Genomic DNA, 10792 nt, shown 5'->3' with positions numbered 1-10792 from the left:
GAGGGGAAGGAAACTAAGCAAGGGAGGAAATGATCACACACCGGGGGTGAGGGTAATAGATGTGGAGTTAAGTTTCCTGTGCCCATGCATCCCTTTTAGAGAACAGGGTTGGGGCTGCATGACTTCCTACCTCCATACAAAGGGTCTGGTCTGCACCTTCAGAACAGATCAACCTCTGTGCTCAGGGTCATCCCCCATTTCCTAAGTTGTCCTCTACAAGCTTCCAGGCTTGCTTGTTTTTTTGTCCCCCCCACCCCCCACCCCATTACTCTGGGACTGTGGTTGAGCTCGGGAGCCCCCAAGTGGCTAAAAGCTGGAACTGTAGCTGGGTTGGAGGAGGAGCCCAGCCAGTGTCCCGCTGCCTCTCTCCCCTCCCATTTCCTCCCCTAAGCCCAGGACTCTGGAAATAGCACCTGGTAATGGGAGTGCTGACAGATGCAGAGTTATAGGAGAGCAAGTGTCCCTGCAAGAGTCAGCCAAAAGTCCTCAGTCTTCTAGCTTGATTTTTTTTGAGCAATTTTCCTTAAAGGTAGGTGCTCTGGCCAGGTGTGGTAGTGCATTCCTGTCTCAGCACTTGGGAGGCTGAGACAAGGATTTCAAGTTCAAGGCCAGTCTGGGCTACCGAGAAACAATACACGATGCCTGATTTCTCCCATTCTTTCTACTCTTGTACCATGAACTGTGTTTCTTGGCTACAGTATCTCTCCTGGGGCCCTAGATTTTCAGCTCTTGGGCTATCTACTATTCATGACTCCTGTGACCTTGGAAGGTCAAATGGTCCCATTACAATTCTGTGGTTTGGGGTTTTTATTTTCTCTGGTTGTGGGGCTTGAACTCAGGGCCTGGGCAATGTTGCTGATTTGTTTTTTTCTTTGCCCGTCCTTGGGTGTTTTAACTGAAGACCTGGGCACTGTCCCTGAGCTTTCTTGCTCTAGTGCTCTATCGCTTGATCTACAGTTGCTCCACTTTGCAGCTTTTTTTAAAGTGCTTTATTGGAATGAAGAGTGCAGGGAACCAAGTGCTGTTTGCTAAGAAAGTACAGCTGCTACTTTCTTTCGATAAGAGCCGTTAAGTCTTGGGACCTACCGATATCCTGTTTGACAACATTGCTTGGCGCCTTCTGGAAATTCCCCACCTATGACCTTTTGCAAGATATATTTTGTGGTTTTGGTGCCTAGCAACCCTATGGACCTACTGATGTTAATTACCCTGCTCAACGTGCTATATATACTGCTGTGTAAAAAAATAAAGTTTGAGACCTTGGTCAGAACTCTGTCTTGGTCTTCTTCCTCGTGTCTGGTTTGTCTCTCATTCAGATCAGTTCCTCTTTGAGCCCTTGTTGACTGACCCAGCGGGCCGGGGCAGGTGGCACCCAACGTGGGGCTCGAAGCACGGATCCTGGTCTGAACATCGCCCGATTGAGCGGCTGCTCTCTTCTTGGATCGCCAGCCACGCCAGCCAGCCAGTGAGTGAAGATCGGCATCGTGATCACCACAGAAACGCCTGACTGCGATACAGATCCATAAGGTAAGGGAGGTGACGCAATTATGGGACAAACACTTAATAAGCATGAACTTTTTGTTCAAGGCCTAAAGATCTCACTCAAGGCACGAGGAACAAGGGTTAAGAAAAAAGATTTAACTCAATTTTTTATGCTCCTGGAGGATGTTTGCCCTTGGTTTCCTCAGGAGGGCACTATAGACAAATGAAGGTGGGGTCGTGTTGGAGATTGTCTTAAGGATTATTATGAAACTTTTGGCCCCAAAAAGATTCCTGTTCAGGCTTTTCCATATTGGAACCTCCAAGTTCGTCACCAACACAAAGATGTGTCTAGAGTGGTTAAGGAAGGTGAAGAATTTTTAAAACATAAATTTAAGGGAGTCAGGCCTCTTTTGCCCAAAGACCTCTCTCTGTCCTGGCCCCTTACCCCTTCCAGGACTCACCTTAAAGGCATTGGACAAACCTCTAACCCATTACAGAGCTCCAAAATTTTAATCTGGGAAGATGAAGAAAAAAATAAGGGCACCGTCCAGCTGTATGTGGTTAACTTGTGGGGACGTGATATTTTATCCCAAATGAAGCTTATAATGTGTAGTCCAAATGAATTGGTTACTCAACAGATACTTAACCAGGGCTTTTGCCCTGGACAAGGCTTAGGAAAACATTCTTAAGGTCCTAAAAAACCCATTCAAGTGGAGGTAAAAACCAATCGTTTCGGTGTGGGATATAAAAATTTATCCTAGGGGCCGTTGACATGCCTGTATTCCATGCAGACAAAATAGGCTGGAAAATGGTTGAGCCTGTATGGGTTGATCAATGGCCCTTGTCCTCTGAAAAACTGGCTGCAGCTACTACGTTGGTACAGGAACAGCTTGCCACAGGCCACATAAAACCCACCACCTCTCCGTGGAACACTCCCATTTTTGTAATTAAAAAGAAATCAGGAAAATGGAGATTACTTCAGGATCTTAGAGAAGTAAATAAGGCCATGGTGCCCATGGGAGCCCTTCAACCTGGCCTTCCCACACCTGTGGCTATTCCCACGGGGTACCGTAAGATTGTTATTGATTTAAAGGATCGCTTTTTTACCATTCCTTTACACCCTGAGGACGTGAACTTTTTGCATTTAGTTTACCAGTAACTAATTTTAAAGGCCCTATGCCAAGATTTCAGTGGAAGGTTTTACTCCAGGACATGACAAATAGTCCCACATTATGCCAAAAGTTTGTAGCCCAGATGGTGGATCCATTTAGGCAACAATGGCCCTCCATATATTTAATTCATTATATGGATGATTTACTTTTAGCGGGCCCTGACCCTGATCAGCTTCTTTACTGCTCCCAAAGACTTTCTAAAGCTCTTACTGACGCTGGCCTTTAAATTGTGCCAGATAAGATCCAGCTGGCTCCTCCCTATACGTTTCTGGGCTTTGAGCTTTTTTATAAAAGGATTTTTTTCACACACACAAAAAAATCAACTTAAAACAGCCCATTTACAAACCTTAAATGATTTTCAGAGGCTTCTCGGAGACATTGACTCCGGCCATACCTTAAACTAACCACTGGCGAACTTAAACCTTTACTTGATATCCTTAAAGGGGACCCAAATCCAACCTTCAGCCAATCATTGACCCCCCCAAGCCCAAGAAGCGTTGAAATTGGTAGAAACTGCCATTACAAATCAACAAATTAATTTTATTTACTATAATAAACCCTGTCAGTACATTATATGTGCCACCAGCTTTACAACCACTGGAGTTTTTTGACAAGAGGGACCTTTGTTTTGGGTACATTTGCCCGCTTCTCCTCCTAAGGTCCTTACACCACACACCTTCTGGGTAGCAGAATTAATCAAAATGGGAAGAGAACATAGTAAAAAAATGTTTGGCAAAGATCCTGATAAAATAATACTGTCCTATTCCCCCACTCAAATTCAGTGGTTAATACAAAATGATGATGATTGGGCTGTGTCTTGCATTTCCTTTCAAGGAACCTTGATAATCATTACCCTGCTAATAAACTTCTCCAGTTTTTAAGATATCAGTCCTATGTTTTCCCCACACAAATTTCCCATCAACCCTTATCTCATGCTTCCCTGGCTTTTACTGATGGTTCCTCCAATGGGATAGCAGCTTTTACCATTGATTCTCAGACTGTTTCCCTTCAGTCCCCTTACTGTTCGGCACAATTGGTTGAGTTTTTTGCAGTTTTACAAGTGTTTATTCAACTATCTACTGTTCCTTTTAACCTGTATACTGATAGTTCTTATATTGCTCATTCCATCCCCTTACTTGAAACAGTTCCTTATATTAAACCAACCACTAATTAAACCACCCCACTGTTTTCTTTGATTCAACAGTATATTTTAGCCAGACATTGCCCCTTTTTTATTGGACAACATTCGTGCTCATTCAGGCCTCCCTGGACCTTTAACAAAAGGCAATAATGTAACGGACCAAGCAACTCAGCTTGTTTTTCTGGTCAAACACGATCCTGTATCTCAGGCAAAAGAGGCTCACTCTTTACACCACCTTAATGCTCAAACACTGCGCCTTCTTTATAATATTACCAGAGAACAGGCAAGGCAAATTGTAAAACAATGTCATAATTGTGTCACCTTTTTGCCCATTCCCCATTTAGGTGTTAACCCTAGGGGTTTGGTGCCCAACGATTTGGCAAATGGATGTTACCCATCTTCCATCATTTGGCAGTCTTTTTTTTTTTTTTTTTGGGTCCGGTCGTGGGGCCTGAACTCTGGGCCTGGGTGCTGTCCCTCAGCTCTTCAGCTCAAGGCTAGCGCTCTACCACTTGAGCCACAGCACCACTTCCGGCTTTTTTCTTTTTGCTTATGTGGTGCTGAGGAATTGAACCCAGGGCCTCGAGCATGCAAGGCAAGTGCTCTACCACTGAGCCACCTTCCCAGCCCATCATTTGGCAGTCTTAAGTATCTTCATGTTACCATTGACACCTTTAGTGGTTTTATTTTTGCCAGCCTTCACACCGGGGAAGCCTCTAAAAATGTTATTGCCCACGTACTTGCCTGCTTAACTGTTATGGGAAAACCCAAAGTTATTAAGACCGATAATGGCCCTGGATATACTGGAAATAACTTTCAACAATTTTTCTACCAGTTACAAATTAAACATATTACTGGGATCCTTTATAACCCTCAAGGTCAGGGCATTGTTGAATGGGCTCACCAAACTTTAAAAAATACACTTCAAAAATTAAAAACGGGGAACCTTTACCCTATAAAAGGAGCTCTAAGAAACATCCTCCATCATGCCTTGTTTATTATTAATTTCCTAACCTTGGACATTAACGGAAAATCTGCAGCTGATAGGCTTTGGCATCCACAAACAAGTCAAAAATTATGCTGCTGTTTTTTGGAAAGATCCCCTAACCCATCAATGGAAAGGTCCTGACCCCGTACTAATTTGGGACCGCGGGTCTGCCTGTATATTTGACAACAAAGAGGGCGCAGCTCGATGGCTTCCAGAATGCCTTGTTAACCAATTGATAACAAGACTAACCCTAACCCTCCACCTTCCAGGGAAAGACAGAACCCTGAGAATCCACCCTTGTTTCAGATGCTGTTGCCACTGAAAAATTTGATGATCCTCCACCTGCTGATGCTGGTTCCAGATACCATTATTGAAGCTGACTCCGGCCATTGGGGATTTCAAGTTTTTGCAATAGGGTTTGACCCCCCACAACTGTTGAATAAGACCCACTTTAAAAATAGCCAAGTAGGAAGTGGCGCTGTGGCTCAAGTGGTAGAGCACTTGCCTTGAGCTGAAGAGGGACAGCGCCCAAGCCCAGAGTTCAAGCCCCACGACCGACAAAAACAAAAAAATAGCTGAGTAGAATTATACTTTGATGCCTGCAAACCCACTGTTCCATATATTTGGGGAACTTGTGGCAGCTGGGAACAGAGTTATGCCACAAATCATAAATATATTTGCTGGAAGCATCTGGCCAGTCAAGCAGACAACTGTGGTAATGTTGATGAAGGATATTGCCCCTATTGGTCCTGCCCCCATGAACATTCCGGGTCCCTCAGCTCCAATTTGGAGTTGTCGCATCCTATGGGCAAAAAATGTTTTACATGTGGCTGTAACCCGGTCAAGTATACAATTACTGACCCATTGGATCCCAAGTGGATGTCAGGACTAACAGCAGGAATACGGGTGGATGGCCGAGGGCGAGACCCTTATGGGTTCGTACAAATTAAAAAGGTTTGGATACCCAAACCTACTGCCTCCCCCACTGAAGTTCTTATTTAACAGGTTGTTAATTCCTCCCAAGTTTTTTCCTCTCTTGTTGCCCAATTGGATCCAGTGCCTTCTTGGACCTTCTCCTTAATATTAGAAATCCTTAGGAGGTCCTTTTTGCTGCTTAATACCACTGGCCCGGAATTTTCACAAGGCTGCTGGCTGTGTATGCGTCCCTCCTATGAGATACCTTTAGATACGGCTGAGTATTTGCCTCCCCAATGCTAATTTGTTAGAAGTTATCACCTCTTGCAATGCCTCCCTGTATATGTATTCTCCCCAGGTTCTGCTGGAGGTCCTACCAGAAAATTCCACATGCATTAACTATATTACCTCTAATCAAACCAAATATTTTTTATGTTTCCGAAGTTTTTATAAACACTTCTGGTCTACAAAAGGAAAAGACATATTGTCCCCCCACAAATACCTCCTCTTTATGCCAAGACGACTTATATCCCTTTTTAAGAGGAAATTAGACTAAAGCCTGTATAATTGTTTTTTTTGTTCCCCCATATTGATATTATTCCCGGGTCAGAACCGGTTCCCATTTATTTGACTGAGTTTGCACGCGCCAAAAGAGTGCCCACATTTATTCCCTTTATGGTAGGCTTGGGAGTCACCGCTGGCGTGGCTGCAGGTGCTGCTGGCATTGCCACTTCCATTTCGTTTCATAACTCCTTACAAAACCAATTGGTTAACGACATTCAAGCGGTAACTCAAATTATGTTGACCATTCAAGAACAGCTAAACTCCCTTGAGCAAGTTGTGCTTCAAAATAGGCGAGGCCTCGACCTTCTTACTGCCAGGCAGGGTGGTCTCTGTGTTTTCTTACAGGAGGAATGTTGCTTTTATGTTAACCAAAGTGGCGTGGTTCGGGGTCAAATTAGACAACTTCAAGAAACCTTAGAAAAAAGAAGATGGCAAAGTGATTCACCTACCGGATGGTGGGGAGCCAACAGCATACTCCCCTATGTTCTTCCTCTGCTTGGAGCCCTTAGTGCTATCCTGCTAATTGTTATTGTGGGACCATGTATTTTTATTTTTATTATTTTTTTGGGGGGGGGGTCCGGTCATGGGGCCTGAACTCTGGGCTTGGGCGCTGTCCCTCAGCTCTTCAGCTCAAGGCTAGTGCTCTACCACTTAAGCCACAGCACCACTTCCGGCTTTTTTCTTTTTGCTTATGTGGTGCTGAGGAATCGAACCCAGGGCCTCATGCATGCAAGGCAAGCGCTCTACCACTGAGCCACCTTCCCAGCCCAGGACCATGTATTTTTAACAGGATAATTAGTTTCATAAGTCAGCAAATTGACTCCCTGGCATCCAGACCCCTGCAAATTCATTACTACGGGCTAGATTTGGCCGATCAGGAACAGGGTGACTTTCGTGGAGCCACCACCTCTTGCTATACAGGCAAGTCAAACGGCAGAGCTTAGGCCTCCTTGGCGGCCGAAACCCGAATTGGCTAGACACACATGCTGTGGGCACCTATTGAAGGGTGAAACGTAGCGGTATCCGCCGCCATTCGGGCTCGTAGAAGCAAATCCATCTGCATAGAGGTTGGATCCGTCTGTAATCCTCTCCCCTCAAAAAGGATCATTAAAACATTCTAGGGGGATGGGTCGCTACTTCCTTCCACTGGTTAAGGCCCTTGTACTACCAGGCCTCTACAAGACTCCAGTCAAGACCTTGTCACCCGTTCCCTGTAAATAAATTGGCTCCATTTAATAAAATAAAAAGGGAGGAGATGCTGGGAACCAAGTGCTGTTTGCTAAGAAAGTACAGCTGCTATTTTTATTTTTTGTTTGTTTGTTTTGTCGTGGGGCTTGAACTCTGGGCTTGGGCGCTGTCCTTGTGCTCTTCAGCTCAAGGCAAGTGCTCTACCACTTGAGCCACCACAGCACCACTAACAGCTGCTACTTTCGATAAGAGCTGTTAAGCCTTGGGGCCTACCGATATCCTGTTTGACAACATTGCTTGGCACCTTCTGGAAATTCCCTACCTATAACCTTTTGCAAGATATATTTTGCAGGCTGGGAAGGTGGCTCAGTGGTAGAGCCTTGAATGCTTGAGGCTGTGGGTTCAATTCCTCAGCACCACATAAGCAAAAATCAGAGAGCTGGAAGTGGCGCTGTGGCTTAAGTGGTAGAGCGCTAGCCTTGAGCAGAAGAACTGAGGGACAGCACCCAGACCCAGAGTTCAGGCCCATGACTGGACTCAAAAAAAAAAAAAAAAGGATATATTTTGCGGTTTTGGTGCCTAGCTACCCTATGGACCTGCTGACGTTAATTACCCTGCTCAGTGTGCTATAAACTGCTGTGTAAAAAAATAAAGTTTGAGACCTTGATCAGAACTCTGTCTTGGTCTCCTTCCTCGTGTCTGGTTTGTCTCTCATTCAGGTCAGTTCCTCTTTGAGCCCTTGTTGACCGACCCCGCGGGCCAGGGCACAAGAGTGGGCAATGGTCATCAATAACGTAATGTCTCAAAAAAGAAAACTGCTGGGGCTGGGAAGATGGCTCAGTGGTAGAGCGCTTGCCTTGCAATGCATGAGGCCCTGGGTTCGATTCCTCAGCACCACATAAGCAAAAAGAAAAAAGCTGGAAGCAGCACTGTGGCTCAAGTGGTAGAGCGCTAGCCTTGAGCTGAAGAGCTGAGGGACAGCACCCAGGCCCAGAGTTCAGGCCCCACAACCTGACCCAAAAAAAAAAAAAAAAAGAAAACTGCTGGGTGCTGGTGTAATCCTAGCTACTCAGGAGGCTGAGATGTGAGGATTATGGTTCAAAGCCAGCCAGGGCAGGAAAGTCCCTGAGACTCTTATCTCCAATTATCACCAGAAAACCAGAAGTGAGTGCACTGTGGCTCAAGTGGTAGAGTGCTAGCTTGAGCTGAAGAGCTGAGGGACAGCGCCCAGACCCAGAAGTTCAAGCCCCATGACCAACAACAACAACAAAAGAGTCTCATGGGCTGGGTAAGAGGTGGCTCACACCTCTAATTCTAGTTATTCAAGAGGCTGATATCTGAGGATTGTGGTTTGAAGCAGGCCCAGGTAAATAAATCACAGAAAAAACCAGAAGTAGTGCTGTAGCTCAAATGATAGAGTGCTAACCTTGACCAAAAGGAGCTCAGGGACAGCATCCAGACCCAGAGTTCAAGCCGCAGGCTCAGAAAAAATAAGTCTCAAGGATTTTCCTGCCCAGGTTGGCTTTGAACTACTATCCTCAATCTCAGTCTCCTGAGTAGCTAGGGTTACAGACATGAACCCGACTTGGTCTTAAGCTTTCAGTCATCCTGCCTCTACCTTTGAGTCACCACTCATCTTTTAATTGTGCAACCCTTAGAGCTGTTAACCAGAGAACTGGGTGAGTAAGAAATTATTTCTACCAGAAGCAGCCACTCAACTCCCCCTAACCTAGGATGCTGTCCCACAACTTCCCTGAAGGGGGCGCTTTTATCCAGTCCTTAGCTGTTGCCAGCTGAGAGCGAGCCTCAGGAAGGAAACGCAACAGTTGATCACGTGTTGGAGGGGGGGTGGAGGAGGTTCTCGCAGGGGTTGCTGGGAAAGGGAAAGGCGGTCCACGTGGGGTGGGCGGGGCGAACTGAAAGTTTTGGCGCGGCTGGAAGCTGGAGAAAAATGCCCAAATTTGTGACATTATTGGGAAGGGGTGGGGGAGAGCAGCAGGGAGGGTGGGCCGTGCGTTCGGAGAGGTTCCAGCCGAGCATCCAGCCCACCGAGACCTGCTGGAACGCGCGTAGAGAGGGTCTCTGCCAGAAAGCTGGAGTCGGGCTGGGCTTCCGAGCCGGAAGCCGCTGAGGCTCCATGCTGGGTCCCATCCCCCATCCTCCCGGGGAAGGGAAAGGTGGCCGTCCCCGGCCGAGGCCTCCTTTCCGTGCTCTGTGGGCCGGGGCTAATGCCAGCCACCGAACTCCCCAGCGTTTTCTTTTTTATTTACCTTTCCGAGAGTCTGAGGAAGCTGCCTAGAAATCCCCTCTTCCTGGGGAGAAACCAAAACAAGTCTTTTTTCTTTTTAACCAGCTAGTTCTGCCCTCACGGTTGGCAGGAAAACAGTTCCACCATCCTCACAAAGCTGGGTCAGGGGGAAAACCAGGCCCAAGCAGATAATAGAGCTAGCTAGCTTCTGGATACTTCCTTGCCCATAGGGGTTTCGTTCAAAGAATGGGTGTGGATGTGGAATCTCCTCATTCTGTAAAAGCCGGAGAGGGAGGGTGAAAGAGTAGGCATTTAACTTTTTCCATACCCTTTGCCAGAGGACAAAAGAGTGGTCCTCATCCCTCTAAGGATTGTTTTGGGGACTGGATTTTCTATGTTCCCTCATAACTAGATTCCGATTTTTCCCTCTGATTTTTTTCCACGTGAGTCGGTTGTGGGTCTTGAACTCCTGAGCTCTTCAGCTCTTGGCTAGTGCTCTACTACTTGAGCCACACCCATTTTCAGGTGGTTGATTGGCAATGAGTCTCGTGGGCTTTCCTGCTAGGGCTGGCTTTGAACCTCAATCCTCAGATCTCAATCTCCTGAGTAGTTAGGCTTACAGGCATTAGCCACCCCAGCCTGGCTTTTTTTTTTTTGCTTGTTTTGTAGTAGTTTGTTCTGGTCATCCTATGAATTAAGAAGATTAGACTTCAAATCCAAAATTTCCAGCTAAAGTTTGGATCTCAAAGCTGTAAACTTTCTCAGGGGCAGGTGGGGGGGACTGTCCTAGACTGACTGCAGTTTGATATATATGCCTTTACATTAGACAGGAGTGGACAGCCCAAAGACCAAGCCAGTCCAACATGTGTGTGTGTACTGGGCCTGAATTCATGGTCTGGGCATTGACCCTGAGCTATTTTGCTGGTTAACCGGGAATGAGAATTTCAGAGACTACATCCCTGCCTGGACTGGCTTCAATTGTGATTCTCAGGCTGGGACTGTGGCTTAGTGGTAGAGTGCTTGCCTAGCATGCATGAAGCCCTGGATTCAATTTCTCAGTACCATATAAACAGAAAAAAACTGGAAGTGGTGCT

General features: G+C 46.2%; 1 long non-coding RNA gene across 1 annotated transcript; it reads left to right on the top strand.

Annotated features, from left to right (window-relative positions):
* Window positions 1–387: 387 nt before the first annotated feature.
* Window positions 388–8117, top strand: LOC138831049 (uncharacterized). Its single transcript, XR_011373102.1, has 3 exons — window positions 388–529; window positions 1317–1527; window positions 5090–8117. It is a non-coding gene; the product is annotated as an uncharacterized lncRNA (long non-coding RNA).
* Window positions 8118–10792: the final 2675 nt, after the last annotated feature.

Source organism: Dipodomys merriami, unplaced genomic scaffold (genome assembly GCF_024711535.1).
Source record: "Dipodomys merriami isolate MVZ:Mamm:240054 unplaced genomic scaffold, mDipMer1.0.p SCAF_19, whole genome shotgun sequence".
NCBI classification, from domain to species: domain Eukaryota; kingdom Metazoa; phylum Chordata; class Mammalia; order Rodentia; family Heteromyidae; genus Dipodomys; species Dipodomys merriami.
Note: the sequence above shows the minus strand (reverse complement) of the source record. Positions and strands in the feature narration are given on the sequence as shown.